We start from the raw sequence: 23,940 nt of genomic DNA, 5'->3' as shown, positions 1-23,940 counted from the left end.
CATGAGGTCAGAACCCAACATACAGTCAGTCCTCCGGGTCCGTGGATTCCACATCTGCAGATTCAACCAACCTCGGATGGAAAATATTCAGAAAAAAAATGTTCCAGAAAGTTCCAAAAAGCAAAGCTTGAATTTGCCTTGTACCGGCAACTATTTACATAGCATCGTATTTACAACTATTTACACATCATTTACATTATATTAGGTATTATAAGTAATCTAGAGATGATTTAAAGTATACGGTAGGATGTGAGTAGGTTATATGCAAATATTAAGCCATTTTTTATAAGGGACTTGAGCATCCTTGAGTTTAGGTCTCCGTTGTGGGGGGGGGTGGTCCTGGGACCAATCACCCTCAGATAGCAAGGGGCGGCTATAACAGTCCCACAGTGGTAAGTGCTATGAAGAAAAATAAAATGCATGCTTCTGAGTCATGGGCATCCAACGTTTTCTCCTTTCTACCTTAGAAAGTACAAAAGGGAGAGAAGGAAACTGAGTCACTGGCCATTCAATGGCACTAAAATAAACCACACTGAGCATTGGTCATGATAAATTCTTGAGGGGCTGGGGAGGAGTCTGGGTTTTCAACACAACACTCTTCCCAGTGGAATGCTGGGTGAATTCTGTTCATCACCTGGCTGGAAATGGACAATGGTTCTCTGTGGTCCAGGACAGACATTTAGAGATGAATAAAATCCACAGGAAGTCCTTATCAGTCTGAATATAGTCTTTGAGATTTAAACACGTACGAAGCCTGACCGTCAGGGATCTGGTGAGAATGACAGTAGGGCGAGCAGAGGCCTTCTGCCCAGACCCGAAACCCGGGATATCCAGAAGAAATAGCCCTCAAAAGTGTGGCTACTGGGAAATGTAACAAACAAAACAGAAACCTGGTAAAAGAGAGACATGAAATATCACTGTCCTATCTGGGTGACCTACCCTGCGGGCAGGTACAGGGAGATTGTCTGGGTCACGTTGCACACATCAACAGCCTCAGAGCAGCTTTATCACTCCACCACCACATCCAACCTCTGAGAGTGGTGAAAAGTTGTTCTGCACACGTGTTCCCTCTTTCCCCCTTATTTTTAGGGTCAGTCTGTACCTGCAGTGTCAGATCACAGAACCATCGTAAGCACCGCCCGGCTGCCTCTTTAGCTCTCATTTCATCTTAGCTCTATGGTAACTTGAGGTTGAAAGCTCTACACCAGCCCTGATGTCACCACCTCCAACCATTTCAGTTCTCTGTGCTCATCTTCCAGAACATTCCTCAGTAAGGGATTGTCTTAAAGATGCTACCCCTTGGCCCCTAGCATAAAGGCTTTCGGTCAAAGATCTGATGATAATCGAGTTCCCTTTCTGAGTCGCTGGCTGCTTTTATCTCTTGTCCAAAGGATCTCTTTTCTTTTTTTTTTTTTTAATCCAAAACATTTACTCAAATACGTGTTGGTGTGGCTCATCCCCGGTTGATACTCTCAGGGACACGGTCGATTTCAATATGTAGTTTCCAACCTTGTCGTATTTCAGGGAAGTTCCCTTGCATTATAGTTCCTGGCTCTGTGCCACCGTATTGCTTTTCTCTTTGGAGAGCCAGCCCTCTTATGCTGATGCCAGATGCCCTGGCTGCAAACCTTGAGTTTCACGCCTCCAAACACAGCCCCTACTCTCTCTCTCTGTCTCTCTCTCTCTGTCTCTCTCTCTCTGTCTTCCAGGCTCTTATTGACTGCAGCTCTCACTTTCCAGTTTCCTCCCTCCCTCCCTGCTCTCTCTCTACTTCAGGATTTTTGTCTCCTCTTCCCTAAAAGGACCATAAACTCCTTAAGACCTCACCCACCATCTTATCCATCGTTTCTGTAGCTTCCAAATCTGTCCTCTACCACACAGCTCTGAGATCCTTGTAGATAGCCATCAGATATTCTTGTAATCGAATCAAATAACCTCTTTGCCCTGAGGTCCCTCTGATTGGCTCCTGGGGGATTGTAATCATCTGCTTCTTGAGTGAAGTAGAGGGCGTGATAGAGATCTGAAAGCGGAAAATGCCTTTAAATTTCCAATAGGTGGTTGGGAGTCATATCGCCAGCTGTCCCCTCCCTGGGGGTCTTGCCTAATCTGCTGTCAGAATCCTGGATGAAATGCATAGGCTTTTTCCACTGGGTTTGAGTGTTTGGTTGAAAAAGTAGTGCATAGCTTCATATATCATTATTAACAAGGAAGAAAGGCCATTAAAAATTTTACTTATACTTGTTGGGTTTGTGGTCATTTGGGTGCAATGCACCTTGCCTCTCTTACGCACTTACTTTGTTTAATAACATTGTTCTGAGAACTGAGTGATTCCCGATTCTATTTTTCACAAAGTAAGTCATTTTCATATATTATATTGAAAACAGTCCCTTATTTTGTCTTCGACTGATATTGTGTTGGTGTACCCCAGGTAATTAAAGTAATATTTAAAGTCTTGTTTTTCAATTAGATTTAAATAACTTTTTGTCTTTTCTCATTTCTAATCAAATTAGATTATTCTTATCATTCTTTTCCAAAATCATTTGTAAACTAAACAGAGCTTTCAAATGTTTTTGCTGGCAGGGCCCCTGCCAAAACATTTTCAAAAACCATTTATTAAGAAGAACTTTCATTGTATGTTTACATAATCACAAAGAATATCACTGCCAGCTCTTTATATTTTATGAACATTTGTAAATACAATGGTTATGTCACTCTTAAAAAGTTTTTTCTTCAATAGATCAGTCTAATAAATACTCAACAGTCTAATAAATACTAAGGTCAGGGATCTTAGGATGAGCTCATTAAACCCCTAGAGTCTGGAACTTGATTGCCTGAATTCCAATCCTGCTCTACAACTAACTGCAATTTTAGGAAGTTTTTAACCCCTCTACCCTCTGTTTCTTTATTTGCAAGATAGCATTTTTGTAAAATGAAATTAGCTAATACACTCAATAACCAGGTGCCTGCCACAAAGCAAGCCCTCGGAAGAAATCAGAATCTACTATTAGAGTAAGTCCTCTTTGAAATAGACAGCCTTCAACCTTCACACAGTATACTCTGCAGCCCTGTGTTTGCATTCTTTAGACTTTGTTTTGTTTTGTTTTAATTTTTATTGGAGCATAGTTGATGTACAATGTTATGTTAGTTTCAGGTGTACAGCAAAGTGAATCAGTTATACATATATATCTATCCACTCTTTTTTAGATTCTTTCCCCATATAGGTCATTACATAGTATTGAGTAGAGGTCCTCGTGCTATACAGTAGGTCCTTATTAGCTATCTATTTTATGTATAATAGTGTGTATATGTCAATCCCAATCTCCCAATTTATGCCTCCCCCCTTCCCCCTAGGGAACCATAAGATTGTTTTCTACATCTGTGACTCTATTTCTGTTTTGTAGATAAGTTTGCATTTGTAGCATTTTTTTAGATTCCACACATATGCGATATCATACGATATTTGTCCTTCTCTGTCTGACTTACTTCACTCTGTATGACAACCTCTAGGTCCATCCATGTTGCTGAGGACTTTGTTGATAGCTTAAATTAACTTGAATAAAGAATTGGAACGTCATTGACACGGGGCTTTGGGGTGTGAATGCTTGTACTACACCTGAACTTCCACAAAGATAAACCCAACTCTGCAACATTCCATCTTGTTCCATCAGAAAAAGAACAGTAGGTCCAGACTAGTCTTAACAATGAGGAGTCCTTCCACTTTACAGGAGGGGTAAAGACAATGAGGTCCCAGTAATTCTGAAATCTTCCTGGTCCAGGATGGTGTGTTTCTCATCACAGAAATGTCAAGAGAATACATGCCTGAAATACTGGTTTTGTTGTTTAAATCAATAGACATTCAACAAAGCCTCGTCGATAATAATGCTGGGCTGTTTCTTCTGAAAATGCATTTAGACAAATGATCCCTCTCAAGGGCAAGAACTCCGTTTATATTTCCCCTCTCCTGATCAAATTTGCTCAGGAACGTGGAAATCCTGATGTTATCCTCTTGCAAACACACTCAAATCAAACCATCCTGGTGCTATCAGATAGGGGCTCATAAAAGCAGGTTGTCAAAATCGGTGGGTCAATTAAGGTGAGTGAAAGAACTCAGTGACAAAAAGACAAATACAGATGATTCCACTTATATGAGGGACCTGGAAGAGTCAAATTCATGGAGACAGAAGGTAGAACTGTGGCTGCCAGGGGCTGGGGGAGGGGAATGGGGAATTATTGTTTAATGGTAGAGTTTCAGTTGAGGAAGATGGAACGTTCTGGAGATGGAGGGTGATGGTTGTACAACAATGGAGACACCCTTAATGCCACTGAACTGTACACTCAAAAATGGTTAAAATGGTCCTTTCTATGTTATGTGAAAACAGTGGACCTTAGTGAACTCCTTTCTGTCTCTGCCAACATCGAATGCATTCCAAGGTTCAAGCCTGAAAATGGTAGAGGAGGTTGGTGTGGGTTTAATTTTCTTCCAGGTGGTTGAGCTCAGTTCTCCTGACCCAGTACCTTATTCCTCAGCCAGATTCCAGGTTTCACAGTGAGTGGAAGACTGGGGCCCTGGCACATGGCGTGTGCGTGTGTGTGTGTGTGTGTGTGTGTGTGTGTGTGTGTTAAGGGGCTGGATGAGTGTTACACAACTGAACAGAGCAGAGATAAACACTTCAACACAGGGCCAAGGAGACTACACTGCAGGTCAGAGGTGATAGAACAGCATCGGGCAACCAGAGCTGATGGAGACAAGCTTCTGGAAGACAATTAGACAAAATCCATTATTATTTTTAAAACATGAAGATTCCATATCTACCAACTCCACTTCTAAGAATTAATAGTCAGGAAGAAAATATAAATATATAATAGATCTAACACTTCAGGCACAAGAATGGTGGCTGGAGAATTTTTATAATAGCAAAGCAATAGGAAACCAGGTACATTTGCAACAGTTGGGTTTGGTTAAAATAAATTTTGATGTGGCCATAGGATGTGATACCAACCACCCGTTTTGTATTTGTGTTTATATTTATATAAGAATGTTTAATGGTATAGAAAAATATTTATGCCATATTGTTACACAAACGAGGCAGATTATATAATAGCTTGTTTAATATAATTCCATTTTTAAAAAGGTATATAAGTAGATAAATACATAGAGAGAGATACAGGTATTTATCTGAAAGCACAAATAGCAAACTATTAATGAGTTGTTTTGTAGATGATGAGGTTACTGGTGATTTTAATTGTCATATAGTTGCTTTAGTTAATTTTCTACTATAGGTCTGTGATACTTTTGAAGAGCAAAAATAATTTTTTAAACAAATAAAGGAGGTGCATACTACATACATGTGTTTAGTATGCATTTAAATTTTCGGCCAAGCAGTGTTTTATTTAACACAGTGGTTCTCAACGGACCGCCCGCACACCCGGATATCCCAGAGAAAACTTTCAGGAAGTCTGTGAAATCCAAACTATTCTCCAAATCCCCAAACACTAAGCTGTTATTTGCCTTTTTCACTGTGATGACCATTGCACTGACGGTGCAAAAGCAAGGTGGGGTAAACCTGCTGGAGCCCCAGCACAAACAGGGGCAGTGGTCAAATTTGACTTAGTAAACATTGTATTGTTCACTGCCAACACAGTGAAACAAGGCAGTGTTGCTTGAGAGTGTCCTTGATAGGGGCTTCCCTGGCGGCACAGTGGTTAAGAATCCACCTGTCAATGCAGGGGACACGGGTTTGAGCCCTGGTCCGGGAAGATCCCACATGCCGTGGAGCAACTAAGCCCGTGCACCACAACTACTGAGCCTGAGCTCTGGAGCCCGTGAGCCACAACTACTGAGCCCATGTGCCACAACTACTGAAGCCTGCGTGCCTAGAGCCCATGCTCTGCAACAAAAGAAGCCACCGAAATGAAACGCCCACGCACTGCAAAGAAGAGTAGCCCCTGCTCACTGCAACTAGAGAAAGCCCGCGCACAACAACAAAGACCCAGAACAGACAAAAATAAATAAATTAAAAATCAAAATTTGTAAAAAAAAGAAAAGTGTCTGTGATAAAACAGTAACAGTGATTAATTTTATTAAGTCCTGACTGATCCTTGAAAGCCTGGGTTTTTAATATTCTGTGTAACAAAATGGAAAGTACACAAAAACACTTCTGCTGGGTCTTAAAGGACAACAGCCGTCTCCAAGGAAAGTACCTGGGCAGTTGCTTGAGTTGCACACTGAACTAATTCTCTCCCCTCCCCCTGAACCTCTGTGGAATTCGTTATTACTTGAGAAATGATAAGCTATAGTGGTTCAGACTTGGGTATTTAGCAGACATGTTCTTTAAAATGAATAAAGTGAGTCTGTCACTTCAAGGAAAACAATTGACAGTGTCAGTTGCTGATGATAAAACACAAAGGTTTCGATTGAAAATTAGAATTTTAGAAGATGTGTATCTGTCACAGTGAACTTGACAGTGTTGCAATATTTTAAAGATTTTTCTGATGATGTCAGCTGTGATATTAGTTAATGTGACTGTTTTATACTGTATTAAAAATGAATTATTATTTGGAAGATCTGCATAACTCACTGAACCAATATTTTCCGAATGACCCATGCATACTATTTTAAGAATCGTGCATTGGTTAAAGATCCATTCAAAGTGCAAGCCAGGCTAATAAATTTTAATGCAACGGGTCACAAAAAGTTCACTGATATGATTTCAGATTCCACATTGTAACTAACCATAAGAAACTACTAAACAGTATGGCAGTTCCTCAGGATATTAAAAATAGAATCACTGTACAATCCAGCAATTCTACTTCTGGGTATATACCCAAGAGAATCAAAAGCAGAGACTCAAAGAGATATCTGTGCACCCATGTTCACAGCAGCATGATTCGTAATAGTCAAAAGGTGGAAGCAACCCAAGTGTCTATTAACAGATGAAAACATAAAGAAAATGTGGTCTAAACATACAATGGAATATTATTCAGCCTTGAAAAAGAAGGAGATTCTGACACCTGCTCCAACATGGATGAACCTTGAGGACACAGTGCTCAGTGAAATAAGCCAGACACAGAAGGACACAGACTGTATGAGTCCACTTACGTGAATTACCTGGAGCGGCCAAATTCATAGAGATAGAAAATAGAATGGTGGTTTCTACGGGCTGGTGGCAGATGGGGCGGGGGGCGGAATGGGGAGTTATTGTTTAATGGCGACAAAATTTCAGTTTTCCAAGATGAAAAGAGTTATATAGAGGGATGGTTGATGGTTGCACAGCCATGTGAATGTACTTAATGCCTCTGAACTGTACCCTTAAAAATGGTTAAAACCTTAAGAGGGAAGGAAGGAAGGAAGGGAGGGAGGGAGAAAGGGGGGAAAGAAAGATGGAAGGAGGGGAGGGAGGGAAGGAGGGAGGGAGGGAGAAAAAAGAGAAGAAAAAATAAACTACAATTTGTCAGGTTTGAGTATTGCATCAAAGAACACTATCCACAATTATCTGAAAGGCTATTAAAATACTCCTCCCTTTTCAACCATATACCTGTATGAGGTCAGATTTTCTTTATACACTTCAACCAAAACAACAAATTGCAACAAACTGAATACAGAAGCAGATACGAAACGTAGCCGTCCTCTTTAACAAGCCAGACATAAACGTGAATTGCAAAAATGTAAAGTAATACCATTCTTCTCACTATATATTTTTTATTTTGGAAACTGTAGTGATTGTCCACAGAAATGTGCTATTTATGTTAACATGTAATGCTTGTATTGTGGCTATTATTTGAATGAGTTAATAATACATGTTTAATATGTTTCTGTTTTAACTTCTAATATGATAAATATCCATACATATAACCCACATAAATAAAAGCACTTTGTGGGCTTCGATAATTTTCAAGAGTGGTTCTGAACCCCAAAGAATCATGGGTTTGGCACATAGTAAATGCTCATTAAACATTTGTCGATCGACACTCCCTTGTCTACTCCTTGTTGGGAATTGAGTAAGAAGTCAGGGTGTCTAGATCTCCACGTTAATGGATACAGTACATCTGGGGGGAAACCTGTGGACCTGCTCTCACACCCGGGATCCCCTCCCCAGGCACCTGTTAGAAGCCTGCTGCGTCCTGCTGCCCATCAAACAAACACACAGATCCTGCGCTCATAACAACCATTTGCCAAAATGTTATCCAACAATACTGCACATAACTGAGCTTCCGAAAGAACGTGCCCCGGGGTGTGTTTAAAAGAAACGTTACAAGTTAAGATAACAGATGATTCTGTAAAACACGAATCAACATCGTCTGAAGGTTGCTAGCCCACAAATTACAAACTCGGCAAAGAGATACGTGTGGTTCCATGGCGGTCCACTGAGTCCTCTCCTGAATTGCTTTATCCAGATTTTTTGCTGCCTTAGTTGTTGTTGTAATTTGTATCGCATTGCATTATAATCCTGGATTTGCACAAAGGGGTGATGAATACCAAAAAAAAAAAAATCCCTCATTACTTGGGACGCATTCCTGAGTTTTACAACAAAAACCACCCAGACAGAAGGACTGGAAACGGGGCTGCCAGAGGAAGGGCATTCCTGCCTCTTTTGATCAATGAAATTGACGGCAGGATCGTTAGGGGAGTTAGAGTGATGAGGAGTTTCCTGGCTGACTTGCCTGCCCCTGTGAGTGGACCGCTGAGTTTGCTCCATGGCTGAGCACACACACTTGGGTTTTGTAACACCCACCCTGCGAGCTCCTCCTGTGTCCCTTAGTACCCACCGTGGCCATGAGCGCTGCCTGGAACATCTCCCACTGCCTGCACCCTGACTCCCTACCTTTGGCCTCTGCCTGGCCACTGGGAGCCCCCTTAGCCAGAGTGAGGGTGAGCCAGGGAGGTAACAGCTCCCAGGAAATCCTCAACCCCTGGCTGGCCAGACTCGCCAGGTAAATAGCTCTGCTCTCCTTCCTCTTGGGTGGGGCAACTCTGGAGTTTGCTCTGTACTGTCTCCTGGGGGTCCCCAGAGACACTGAGCACCGGTGCCCACCGTGGGAATCTGCTCAATAGTGCATCTTGACTATTGTTTTCCTTCCACATCTCAATTGCCCTCCTCCCATCTGGTGTTTCCTAGGATCACCTCCCAAATAAATTACTTGCACAAAACTTTCGCCTGGGGAACTGCTTCTGAGAAACCCAAGCTAGGACGTGATTTAAAGTGCATGTCATAGAGAACAGACCTGTGGTTGCCAAGGGGGAGAGGGGTGTGGGAGGAATGGATTGGGAGTTTGGGATTAACAGATGCAAACTATTATATATAGATGGATACACAACAAGGTCCTACTGTAGAGCACAGGGAACTATACTCAATGTCCTGTGATAAACCATAATAGAAAAGAATATGAAAAAGAACGTACATAGGGCTTCCCTGGCGGCGCAGTGGTTGAGAATCTGCCTGCCAATGCAGGGGACACGGGTTCGAGCCCTGGTCTGGGAAGATCCCACATGCCGTGGAGCAACTGGGCCCGTGAGCCACAACTACTGAGCCTGCGCGTCTGGAGCCTGTGCTCCGTAACAAGAGAGGCCACGATAGTGAGAGGCCCGCGCACCGCGATGAAGAGTGGCCCCCGGTCGCCACAACTAGAGAAAGCCCTCGCACAGAAACAAAGACTCAACGCAACCAAAAATTAAATAAATAAATAAATAAATAAATAAATAAAACTGAAATCAATGGGCCATAAGGTTTTAAAAAAAAAAAGAATGTATATATATGTATAACTGAATCACTTTTCCACGCAGCAGAAATTAACACAACATTGTAAATCAACTATACTTCAATAAAAGAAATTAAAAAAAAAAAAAAAAAGAAGCACGTGTCAAAAGTTGAGTCTTCAGTTAACTTTTTTTTCTTTCCCTGGTTCCCCTTAGATTTGGCTGAACACGGATGAGCATCTCACACCCTGAGACCCCAGGTCCCGGCGCCCGGCATCTTTTCTCAGGAAGAATCAAACGGGTCCTAAAACACGGCGTGGCCTGGGCAAGAAGCAGTAAAGCTCATTCTTTCCCAAATCAACCTCAGCGCCCTGCCTCTGGCCCGCAGTCCTCCCTGCCAGCTGTTTTCAGTTTTCTGCACCTACAGGGTCCCCAGGCAGAACTCAGGGAGGGCTGGTTCTCACCAGGGTGGAGGGGGACGAAGTACAGCTGGGATGGGCAGGCAGTGGCCTCAGCCAGCAGCCTTCCCCGTGGGGTGACCGTGTACCCAGTCGGCCCACCGGGCTCTGCGGCCCAGCCGCTCTCCCGGTGACCGCGGGCTTGCATGGGCCTTGCCCCCAGCTCTCTGTGTATCCTTGATCTCGGTTTGCTTTTCTGGCCCCTGACCCTTCCGTCAGCCCAAACTTCAAGTGTTATCAGGCTCTTTTGTCCTCATCTCCTCTCTGTCCTGATCGCCTCAACTGGCTGTCAACACCACACAAACGCAGAAGGACAGGACATTTCATGTGGTCAATTGAGTGGTTAACAAGAAAAGAGGTTGCTTTTATTATTATTTTTTTTAAAGCGAGTAACTTGTTTAACTTGCATTGGTCAACCATTTGACCTAATCGACTCATTGGTTCCAACGGTCAAGCTGATAGAATTGGGTAAATAAATGGGAAAGAGCAGAGCGGTTCAAGGCCTCCGTCCTTCCCTCCTTCTGATCTGAGAGTGAGAAAAATTGCTACCAAAGAAACGGAGTTTCCAAGCTCGTGTTGTCACCAGGCCGTTTTTATTTCATGAAAGAGAGTCGTGTTCGGGGAAACACAACTTCATCTTCTCTGGGGTTTTAAAAACACTGTAAACCTCTTCTAGAAAACAAAAGCAAATTTCTCCTGAAGGCTTCCATGCTTTGGGTTGTATGTTAGGTCTTTAAAAATTATCTCAGTGAGGAAATAAATAGGTCATCCTGAAACTACCTTTAAAGTCGTGGTTTTAAAAAACCATCAAAGGAAAATATAATAACAGTGGAGGGCAAAAAGTGGAGGAAAAGTCCAGAATTCCACTGGCCTCGTGCTTATGTGCACATATGTACACACTTTATCATATAGACTCACAAACAAGGCTTACGCATCAGTGATCTAAAAAAATTGGGACTTAATCCCCAAAAAGGAAAAATAGAAGATTTTACTTTCATTGTAAAATTCCTTTTACAATGAAAGTAAAGGCATCTAAAAGCTCTGAATACACAACCAGATTGATTATTTTGACAAAAGAAATTCATCAAAGTAATTGAAGAGTTGAGTAAATTTTTTAAAAATTTACACCCATATTTCAATTTTTCTAGAAGGTAATTTGACAACATTTATTAGAAACCTTAAAAATATTCATTCTCTTTGACCGAGAAATTGCAATTTTAGTTATCTATACCAAGAAATTTTCAAAAATTCAGACACAGGTCAATCCTCAAGATATTCACTGCAGTATTGATTAAAGTAACACAGACCTAGAAGCAACTTACATTCCAATAGTAGAATTGGACATAAAAGCAAATTATGATATATTCATGCTATAGAATATCATTTGGCCATCAGAATTATCACGATGAAAAAATTGTAATAATGCTCCAAAAATAGTGTTAAATAAAATAGGATGTTACTGCACAGTTGGTATAATTTCAACTAAATATATGAGAAATACACACACATGTGACCTTGATATTCACAGATGACACATCCATGATGTTCACAGGGATGGGAGGTCTGGAAATTTTGTGTTTCCCCAACTTTACAGAGAACAGAATATTTCTAGTAAAATGAGCGTACTCATGGGTTGGTTGGCGAGACTCATTCACTCAATTAGTATGTGATTCAATCCTGCACTTCTGTAGTTTTACAACTCACTACATGCAATGCATTTTCAGGAATATCCAAGGATAAGGGAAACTAAATATTAAATTGATGACTCAAGGACTTAGCATATACATGTGAATAAAAAGGATTGGAGGGAAATTACCCTTAAACAAGGCATTTTTCTTGAGAGTGTTATTATTTATAATATATATAACATATTTAATTGCTATTATTTATGATAAATAAAATATATAAAATCACTATGCTTACTTATAATAAATATATATACTATATATAATAATCACTATGCATAATACATACTATATAATATATTTCCTTATTGTCTCTAGTAAACTTATATCATTCCTATAATTAGAAAATAAATAATATGTTTTTAAATGTATCCACGTGTAAACCATTCCATCATAACTGCTCAGCCAGTCCAATGAGAGCAATCTAGCCACAATCAGTCTGCCAGAACCACCAAAAGTTCCAGCATGAGTTTCTCACCTGGTATCCCGCATACTTCAGTAACTCTCAGGATGATGATAAAAATTGATAGGAATTACAACACCAAATTTCAAACTTTTCTTATAGTATATAAATAAATACTCAAGAAATCGTATACTCAGACTCCATTTATTTGGAATTTGAAATAATCTTCATCCCCAGATGGGGTCAGTCACCCCATGAAGCACTTATCCTAAACTCTTACAGGCATTTATTACAATTATAACCAGAATTTGTGTTTGTCTAGTGTCTGTCCTCCCCTCCCCCAAAAATGAGAGCAGAGAGGGTACCTGTTTTGGGCACTGCTGTATCCCTAGCAGGAAGTCGAGGTGGCACAGCAGACACTGCCAGTGGCCGACCCCCCATCACCAGGGCCCAGGTTCCTGCAAGCTGACAGCTCCCCATCTCAAGAAACTGCTTCTTTTAATTGAGGAGTTTGCTGGAGGTATGCAAACAAATTAATGCCCCCAGGGGTAACTCTCAACCAATGAGGGGTGGGAATAAATGCCCCGCCCTCCTGGCCTGTACATAGACAATTCTTTCTCGGGTGCCCACAGCATGACTGAGCCCCGCCTTTCACTGCCTGCCTCTCCCCCACTCCCACTTCCGGGGGTGACCTCACAGATAAACCACCTGCGCTGCGTCCTTGCCTCAGGCTCTGCTCTGAAGTGAGCCCAATGGAGACACTTGGCTCACAGTTGGTTTTCAGTAAATATTTGTTGATTAGATGGACGAGCAAATAAATTCTCACTGTGCCTGGTTTGGGATTAACAGTGTCTGGCAAATCCTTTTCTCACAAACAGTGTGAAATTATTAATATAAACAAGCCTGTGGTAAACAGAAGCAATACAAAGAAATTTAAGGACAAAATTGCCTCTCGTTTTCATAGAATGATTTGATGCTATGTATAAGTTATTTGTATTACTAAATAAAGCAGGTCCCCCCCAAATCCAGGCCATAGTATTGTAGCCATATTTTTCCTGGTAACGGAAATAACCATTTCATCCAGGAAGAAAGCCACCATTTTCAAAGGACTACAGTAGTCACAGTATATTTTTGATCTCCCTCCTTTCTGAGCAAAGAAAGGTCATGGATTAAACTAAATTTGGGGTAGGAATCACATAGGTCATTTTTGACTAGTTACACATCATTAGGAAAATACCTTCAGCACCCCTTTTCATGAGCCTCCTAGATTTCAACATCTGTGAACAGCTGGACAAGCCAGCTGAGCTGGGATCAGTTCTTATATGGCCAAATGTAAACAATCACTGGGACACTGATTAATTTCTCAAGACTCAAAAATAATTAAAATAACAATAATCTCTCACCCACACACTCCCCCATTTTTACAACCATTTAGCCGGGAGGCGGTGGAGATCAACCGTGAAATTCTGTTCCCGTTACTGCCCTGTAGCTTGTAACAGGGTGCACCCTTGAGATTCATTAGGAGAAAAGATCCTTGTGTTAGCCTGTACCTACAAGCTGGGAGCCAAACATGCATACAAACCCCGGGGGGGTAAATTTCCCTATGTGAACTTACACAGGAGAATATTTAAGGGTAGATACCCCAAAGAATTGAAAGCAGGGACTCAGATATTTCACTCCCATGTTCGTAGTGGCCAAAATGTGGAAGCTACCCCAGTGTCCATCGACAGATGAATGGATCAACAAAATGTGGTCCATACACACAATGGAATACTATTCTGCCAATGAAAGAAGAAGATTTTAACTTGCTTCAACATGGATAAACTTGGAGGATGGGTGCTAAGCGAGGTAAGCTAGTCACAAAAGGACACATACTGTATGATTCCACTTTACAAGGTCCCTAGAGGAGTCCAATCCCTAGAGAGAGAACGTTGGATGGAGGTTGCCAAGGGCCAGGGGAGAAGGGGATGGGGAATTAGTGTTTAATGGGGACAGAGTTTCAGTTTAGGAAGATGAGAAAAGTTCTGGAGATGGATGGTGGTGATGGTTGCACAACAATGTGAATGAATTTAATACCCCTGAACATACACTTTAAAATGATTAAAATGGTAAATTTTATGTATATTTTACCACTAATTTTTTTAAAAAGAATGTTTAAGCACACACCTCCACACTAGGGCTTAGAAACTCAATGCTTCCAGGGACCAGGTGAGTGTCTCCGGTGGTGCAACTGACAGGCTGTCTGGGTCCATTCGGGCAGCTATAACAAAATACCACAGCCTGGGTAGCTTTTAAACAACAGAAATTTATATCTCAAAGTTCTGGAGCTGGAAGTTTGAGATCAGGGTGCCAGCGTGATCAGGAGAGGGCCCTCTTCCAAGTCATGGACTTCTTGCTGTGTCCTCACCTGGTGGAAGGGCCGAGCAGCTCTGTGGCGTCTCCTTTATAAGGGCACTAATCCCACACATGCATCCTTTCCCCATGTCGTGCCCTGTGCCTCTCTTCCATCCGGCAGTTCCTATGGGAAACGATATCCTTTTATAATAAACAGGAAATTTAGTAAGTAAAATCCTTCTCTGAGTTCTGTGAGCTGCTCCAGCCATTTAAGTGAATCCAAGGAGGGGGTTTGTGGGAACCTCCCATTTCTAGCCCGTTGGTCAGAATCCCAGGGGACAACCTGGACTTGTGATTGGCATCTGGAGCGAGAGGTAGGACAGTCTAATAGGACTGAGTTCTCACCTGTGGACATGATGCCATCTCCTTGGTGGTGCTGGAAAACCCACACCACACACCAGAATGGGTACCAGAATCATTTTACCTCTCAACAGAGTGTCACCTGCATGAGGTCAAGGACCACATCTCAGTCCCCCACTGTCAGAATATCGTTGGTCATCAATAAATATATTCTGAATAAACTTATTAATTAAAACCTTTTAAAAGGCAGTATGCTTTAAAACTCTTTAGTAATTACATATAACTTAAGTAATTGTAATTGTACTTATAATTTAGTACTTTTCTCTTTAAAATTAAATGGTTCTGAATCATGGATTGATCTAATCCTGTCTGTGCACCCAGCTTGAGGAAAGCTCATTTTAACTTAACTTGAACCTTTATTTTGACATGAATATTGTGAAGAAAACTTTAAGGCTTCAGCACTAATTGTGTGTCTACTAATAAACTTCGATCGTGGAGTAATCTGTCATCAGAAGAATTTGAAGGAGAATACAATGTAAAAAAATCCACCAAACGAGTTGAAACGGAATGCTTTCTGAGGCGTGGAAAGAGGCAGGTGACTCAGGGGGGCTTCATTTAGGTTAGAAGCCTTGAAGAATGCATTGGCGTGCATACCTTTCATTTATAAAAATAACCATCTTGAAAAAAGAAAGAAAAAAAGTAAATCAAGAATTTAAAATAAGAGAAAGCAGTGCACGGATAGAGGTGAACACAGGGTACTATTGGTGGCCCGTAAAAATATGTCATGGGGGGCGGGGGGCAGAAAGACGGTCCACAAAAAAGTTTAAGAGTCTAAAGAAGTGAGTGAAATAATTCACTACTCAGAGGCAATCACTACAATATATTCTTCTTGTATGACACATATTTTAATGTGTTTTAAATAACTGAGGTAACGATGAAGATACAATTTCACATCTTACTCTTTTCCACCTGATACTGCAGAAGAACCATTTTTCCCATATAACTATGGCTAAAAAAGAGAGAAAGCAATTCTTTGAAGTCTTTATAAAGGTCATAACCTTTGATTCTGTATTCACTTACTAATCCTGCTCATATCTAGACTAAGGAAATAATCCAAAATGGATAAGTATTTATGTACAAAATTTTCATTGAAGCGTTATTTATAATAGTAAAAAATTAGAAACAGGCACAAATTCCAATAACAGGAAAAAGGCAAATTATGATACATCCATAAGATGGACTACTTTGAGGTCACTAAAAATTATGTTTTCTAATAATGCATATTGTTAGGAGCATGTTTAATGAGTACAAATTTTCTGTTGAATAAATAAAGCAGGATACAAAATTATATATTTTTATTGTCTTTATGTTATACACACATAAATTTATATACAACTATGCACAGAAAAAGTTGAATATATGATCCTTTAGGTGTTCACCACACTTAACTCCAGGTGGTAGGAATCAAGTGATTTTTATGTTCTCATTATATTTTTCTATCGTTTCTAAATTTCATGTAATAAGTAGGCATTAATTTCTTTATCCAGGTGGGGAAAGATAATATTTTAATAAAGTCTCTTGATTGAGTTAATGCACAAAAGTCATTAGAAATTTTTTTTAAAACTTGGATAATTCTACACTATACATGAATGATAACTGTAAATAAATCATATTTGTATGACAGTCCTTAATTAGGTGGAAATAGTAGTACTTAAAAAAACTTTCTTGGGTTAAGTTTTAAAGCTTTTGATTCATAAATTCCAAGCTAAGTACTAGAGCTGTCAGGCCCTTCAAATCAATCACTGTGTATCCGGACCTTTTTTTTTTTTCTTTATGACAGTTTTGAAATGTTATTTCACCAACTTAGGGACTGGAGATGATCAAGATGATAAAGAATTGGATTTTACAAACTCTTGAAGTCAAAATTTATTTTTTCAGGGACATATTTATGTTTCTTGCCTCCAAAACAGGGCAGTCCATTCAAAGAACACCCTGAAAGAAGGAAAGATGTTAATGGCCCATGAGAAGTTTGAAAGGATTTCCTAATCTGTAGGAGAGCTTCAAAGTAGGCCAACCCACAAGGCCATGGGCGAGAGCAGAGCCAGGAACGGGGTCTATCCGGTGAGCTGGCCACGAAGGAGGGAGCAGCTCTCGGCCCCAGGGATGCACTATTTTTGCTTTTGAGCAGGCGAGATGAGGGGAGGAGATTTAGGAAAGAGAACCTAGAGTTTAGCTGGGGGCATGTTTTTATCTGAGATGCTCAGGGAGACGTCCAAATAGGTGTCAGGTAGGCAGCCGGCTGGAGGAACCTGTGGCTCTGCGGCTCAGAGGCAGCGGGACTGCGGTGAACTTGCCTGCAGTACCATCTTCTGCTGGCCCCTCCGGAACCCTCTCGCCCCTCTCCCACACACTCCATGCACGGCCCCACTGATCAGCCTGCAGTTCCCAACTGGCCGGATTCCTACCCATCTAGATCTTTGCCATGATTCTCTCCCTCTGCCTCCCGGCCACCCTCCAGCCAATCACCTGGCTGCATCCTACCGGATGGATGGGTTTGACCCTTCCCTTCCCCCACCCCCAATCAGGCTGGTCCCCGATGTCCTGCTTTCCCACAGCTCCTCCTCATGGCCCCCTTGTCACACTGCGTTGCATCTTCGCCTCCCCCAGGAATTACTTGAGGCAGGACATGTGTCTTATTTAGGTTGTGTCCCGAGCAGTGGTAGGCACTCGGTAAATATTTACTGAATGAATGAACTCATCTCTGCCCCCAGCTTCTTCTTGCTTCAAGTCACACAGAATAGCGTATCCCAAACAAGTCTCTGAACTTCCCTCCCGTCAGACGACTCCCCTTCCCAAGAATTTCCAGAGTCTTCTGTTGTTGACTGCTTCCCATGGAGATGTGGTGTCCTCCATTGCTCCTCCTTCTGCTAAATATATCAAAAGAGAAAGCACACAAGGTCTAGATGTTTTGAGGCCAGGATTCCATGGAAGAATGATAACAGCTTCATCTTTATCTTTGTAAAGATATAAAAGAGCCTCTAGCACCTGCACAAGTATGAAGGCTGAAGGAAGGCTCATCAGTGCGTTCTACTCACCTTTCTCAGGACACTACGCCCTGGGGACCTCAAACCTCTTTCAGTTCCCAGAAAACAGACTGTTGGATGGGAACAGACTATCCCAAGCTCTCAAAGGAGGAATGCAGGCTTGAGCCCACAGATATGTTACTACAGCAGATCTTGTGCTATCTCGTGAGTACTTTATCATCTTTCACCCCCAGTAATAATAAACAAGAGTGGGAATGAAAAAGTAAAACTAGATGATAGTGATGGGCACTGTCGGTTTAGATGAGCTTTTCATAACTGAGAACGTGACCCCCGGGGGAATCTTCCACCTTGAATGGCCCATCAGTGCCCTTGAGGGAGTCAGTTGTGTATTCAGCTGTGAAGGATAGGAGAAATAATTATGGATCCTATACAGAGTGCTGGAAATACATTATTGAACATTGAATCGAGAAGGGAAGTTGCATTAGGGCTTTAAAGGATTCTAGCTCTCTTTTTAAAATCCCTTATGATATATAAGTCTATCAACCTACTTTTAGGCAGTTTCAGGAACATGTTAGCGATGATAGCTTGGGGGCTGCCCAACAAAATAGGACGCGGCAGAGTGAGGGAAGCCAGACAGCCATGGCCACTGTTTGCAATGCTGTGAGATCGACATTCCCTTAAAGGAGACCCAGAGTTATAAGAGGTGACCGCTTAGTAATGGACTTGGTAAAGATCATGGGACAGGGGAAAAGGTACCTGAATAGGAATCCAAGCTCTCCAGTTTTAAAAGGAAATGAAGTCTATGCCCTAACACGGTGGTTCTCAACATTTAGTAGGAATCAGAATCATCTGGAAAGCTTCTGAAATGCGGAGTTTCTGACTCAGTAGGTCTGAGATGGGGCCTGAGGATTTACATGTCTATCGGCTTCCCAGGGGATGCTGACATGGCCCAGGACACACACTTGGAGAACCAAGGCTCTCAATCTTGGCTACATGTTAAAATCACTTGGGGAGGGCTTCCCTGGTGGCGCAGTGGTTGAGAACCTGCCTGCCAATGCAGGGGACACGGGTTCGAGCCCTGGTCTGGGAAGATCCCACATGCCATGGAGCAACTGGGCCCATGAGCCACAACTACTGAGCCTGCACGTCTGGAGCCTGTGCTCCACAACGGGAGAGGCTGCGACAGTGAAGAGGCCCGCGCACTGCGATGAAGAGTGGCCCCCGCTCGCCGCAACTAGAGAAAGCCCTCGCACAGAAACGAAGACCCAACACAGCCAAAAATTAAAAATAATAAATAAATAAATAAATTTTAAAAAAAATCACTTGGGGAGCTTTCTATTTAATTTCATTTGATTTTTTAATTTTTTCAGCTTTACTGAAATATAATTGACACTTAACATGGTGTAAGTTTAAGGTGTACAACATCTTGATTGGATATGTTTATAAACTGCAAATTAGGGACTTCCCTGGCAGTCCAGTGGTTAGGACTCTGCGTTTCCACTGCAGGGGGCATGGGTTCAATCCCTGGTCGGGGAACTAAGATCCTGAATGTCATGCAGTGTGGCACGGCCAAAAAATAAATAAATAAAAATTAATAAAATAAAATAAATTGCAAATTGATGACCACCGTTGTATTAGCTACCACCTCTATCCTGTGCCGTAACTACCATTTCTTTTTCTGCAGTAAGAACCTTCAAGATCTGCTTTCTTAGCAACATTCAAATACACAGTACAGTATTATAAGCTATAATCACTGTGCTATATGTTAGATACCCAACTTTTTTTTTTCTATTTTTTGGCCACGCCGCGTGGCATGCGGGATCTTAGTTCCCCTGACCAGGGATTGAACCCGTGCCCCCTGCAGTGGAAGCACGGACCCTTATCCACTGGACCACCAGGGAAGTCCCCGATACCCAAACTTTTCACTTATAACTGGAAGTTTGTACCCTTTGACCAATATCTCCCCATTTCCACCATCCCCCAGCCCCTGGCAACCAGCATTCTGCTCTGTTCCTCTGCGTTTGCCATTTTTAGATTCCACATATATGTGAGATGACACAATATTTGTCTTTCTCTGTCTGACTTATTTCACTAAGCGTAATGCCCTCAAGGTCCATGCTTGGGGAGCTTTTTAAATACACCAGAGTCGGGGCCTCATCCCCTAGAGATTCTAATGTAATTAGTCTAAAGTGTGTTAGAACTTCAGTAATTTTTAAGACCTCTCTCAGTCATTCGAATATTTGCCCAAGCTTGAGAAATACTGCTCTAAACTGTGCCATCAGGTTAATGAGTAGATTTTAGGTCCACTTTATTACCTTTCTGTAGAAAAAGCAAAAAACTGATGGGGTGAGGTGCAAAGTCAGGTCAGCACTCAAGGCCCACACATATATCACCTAGTGGCATACTCCTAGGTTTGAAGGAACAAGTTCTATAAACTGCAGGCTTCTGAAAACCAGGTGTTAACAAGAGACTTGTCTCTAGACTGACGAGCAGGGATCTTCCTATTTGGAGGGGCATTCTTTTCACTACCTTTCCAAAATGCTAGGCTGGACTCAACACCAAAAAGCATGAGCAATCATTTCCTCTTCAAGTCTCTTCCAGCCTTCATGGCAAGATGCACATCTCAGGTGAGTGCTAGTCTTCAACAGGAGTGACCTTTGCCGGGAGCAGTGAATAGCTTATGGCCAACGTGGCTTGAGTTATATATAACTAGAGATTACTAGCGTCTCTTTGTTTTCACTGTATCTACGTTTTTTATTATTACCTCCTCTTTATGGCAAGAGGTAATGGCTATTCACCTAAAACTGTAATATGTTTCCTTTTTAAATTGAATAAAAGTTTCAGTTATATAAAATGAATTAAGTCCTAGACACCTACTATACACCACAGTGTCTATAGTTAACAATACTATGTTGAATACTTAAAAATTTGCTGAGTGGGTGGATCTTGTGTAAAATGTTCTTACCACAAAAAAAGTAAATAAGAATGGTGGGAGGAAACTTTTGAAGGTGATGCATATGTTTATGGCATGGATGGTGGCATTGGTTTCATGGGTGTATAATTATTACCAAACTCATCCAGTGGGATACACTAAATATGTACACTTTTTGTATGCCAATCTCACCTCAATGAAGTGGTTTATAAAAAAGAAAAAAAAGAAGTCAGAACTCTTGGGTTTGAGCCTTAATGTATCAACTTAGTGTCGGCTATTTTAAAACGCAACCAGAGGTGTACCAAATGAAAATAAATCTCAATTGAAAATTGAAAAAAAATTAAGTAGAAGAATGAATCATATGTTTAAAGCAGTAAATAATAATCCATAACGGTGCAGGTGGTGTGCTATGTCAAGAGAAAACAGATACGGAAACGCCCTCTTGTCCAAACCCTTTTCCACTCCATCCCAAAGACAAGGAACTCCAAATGACTGGCGTGAGAATACTCTGAAAATGTGAGAAGGGAAAGCTACCTTTCCCCAAATCACCAGGCAATAGTGCCCTGCTACATGGCACCCATATTGTGACACATGCCCACGCATGACAGCCCCTCACACCCACCCTGGCCAGACCCTGAGGCACTGAAGTTGTAGCACATGGCGTTCTTGGGGTCCCATGGACAGTCTCCAGGGGGCAGGAGCTCGCTCACTGATCTTGCAGCCTTCAGAGTCATTTACAAAAAATCTACCCCAAATACTTGCAGACTATTTGGATTTTGGATCAAATCTTTTAAAATACGAAAGATCAGCGTGCCTTTGGAATACCTTTGTGTGTGTGTGTGCATGCATGTGATTAGTTATTCAATCAAACACCATCCCCTTGCCCATCCACAACATATAATAAAACACAGAATTACCCACAAGTTGGTAAAATATATTTTATTTGTTCATAAAAAGAAATAGTATGAATTACCAGAATTTCATTTTCCTAGAAACATCTTTCTCTGTGTAAAATTAATTTGTGTTATACATAGGACAAAATATTTAATTTTTTTTTCTTTTTGTACATATTGGTTATTCTAACATCCAGGTTATAGAGGACACACTGCTAGAATTTGCAGTATTCCAGATTACTGGGCTGAATGAAACTCAGTCATAAATTAATGTTACAAAAGTGAAAAAAAAAAATCTAACCACACCTTGAAGTTTTACTGACCATCTTTCTTGATCAACTAAAAAGAAAAAGGACATTGACTTCCATGTCAGCATTTTAGACACTATGTGTTTCTAGTTTAGCGGAACCTTCCATTTTCCTTTCTCATGAAAATATCCTGGTAGGATCTGAAACTGTGTTTCTCCAAAGGCCTATAATGTACCTGTCACTCAAAATGACTTCATAGGAGGATCCCATGAAGAAGACAACTTCTCTTCCTTCATCTTCCAATTAAACGTTTATCATGCAGTCACTACACCTAAACACCCTTCCAGGTACCACTTACCAAGTACGAACACCTCAAAGACAGCATGGGCTCGACAGGAACAATAACAACCTCCAAATTTTTTGTTAACCTTTTTGTTTGTTTTTAAACAAACTGAGCGGAATCAAGTACCCCATGAATATCAGAGCTTTTCCTATAATCCGGAAGAAACCCAAAACGTGTTAGGACAAATTGCCAAACCAGAAATGGTGTTTGTCTTCTAGCAGCTAAAAGGTTAAGTCGGTGGTCGTGCAGATGGCTAGAACAGGAAGAAAGTCAAGGCCTAATTTTATGTATCGCCCAACTTCTCCAGGAGGAAGACACGTGTGCCCTGTAATAAGTATCACGCGATGGGGGTGTAACCTTGGGGCCGACGCTGAGTCAGGAGCCGTCAGGAACCGTAAGCCGTCAGACTCCTCGGAAGAGATGCACAGGAAGTCTGATTTATTTGTCTTCCACAGAAAAACTCGCTCTAGTCCTTCAGTGCTAATTATCGCCATCTGTTTGGATTCAAGGATTTGACCCAGAATAGAATCTTGACTCACTTCAGTGTTCATGACTAAATGACCCTCCTTCTCTCTGAGGATTTCCTGTTTCAGTTTTAAGGCAGGGAATAAACAACTTAATCGAAAATGGTCCAGCTTAGAAAGACAAGCAGGGACCTGGAGGGGAAGGAAAAGTTCATGTGCATTTCCCCGCTGCTTTGTGGCAAACCCTTCTCTGAACTTTTTTTGCAAGTTGACATCACACACAATGTCAGAGCATGAGAGTAGACAGAAAGCGGACAGGGCCGGATCGGGTGGCAGATGTGGGCTGGCTTTGACTTTGAGCGATGTTATGCTGTAACGGAAAAGAGGTGTTCCCAGTTTTATTTCTAATGAGCCTTCTGATTGGAGAAATGCACGATCAATTAGCACCCTCATGAAGATGTCTTTGACACCCAAGCAGCAAGAGGGAAGAGCCATGCCATGATTATGGGCGTTCCCCTAAGTGCAGGTTCTACACGGCTTGGTAGAGGCAGTAACAAAGCTATGAAATGCACACAGCATCTCAGGAATGCACAGAGCTCCCGCCTCCACGTCCCCGTGCCCATCCTCCTATACCTTAGCTTTGCAGCTAAGCACGAACTAGCTACGTCGGGGCTAAAACTTGTGGGCAAAGACAGACCAGATTATCGAGAAGACATCCCGTAAAGACCAGTGTTTTGTTTCACTGGCGAGCGAGTTATCCCATAGAACATACCAAAGTGTCCTTTGTAAATATCACAACCCAACCATTTTGACAATATCTTCCCATATGTTCCTTAGTGAAAGTAGAACACAAATGACAGTTCTTTGATATTGCTATACGGTTACCCAACTGCCACTAGCTGGTCATCACAAATGACCCCTTCTCTGCCCCCTCCACAGAGAGGTAGGGGAGGACATTCTGCGCCAGCAGCCACAGTGCTGGCACCCCTTCTGCCAGGGCCTGCCTAAAACAAGGGACAGCGGCACAGGCTCGAGCGCTTGCAGGCAACACGGGCCAGCGTTCCCAGTCTCTTTTTACAAGA

The sequence above is a fragment of the Balaenoptera ricei genome, chromosome 20 (assembly GCF_028023285.1).
Source record: "Balaenoptera ricei isolate mBalRic1 chromosome 20, mBalRic1.hap2, whole genome shotgun sequence".
Classification (NCBI taxonomy): Eukaryota; Metazoa; Chordata; class Mammalia; order Artiodactyla; family Balaenopteridae; genus Balaenoptera; species Balaenoptera ricei.
The sequence above is the reverse complement of the archived record's forward strand: the minus strand, read 5'-3'. Positions refer to the sequence as shown.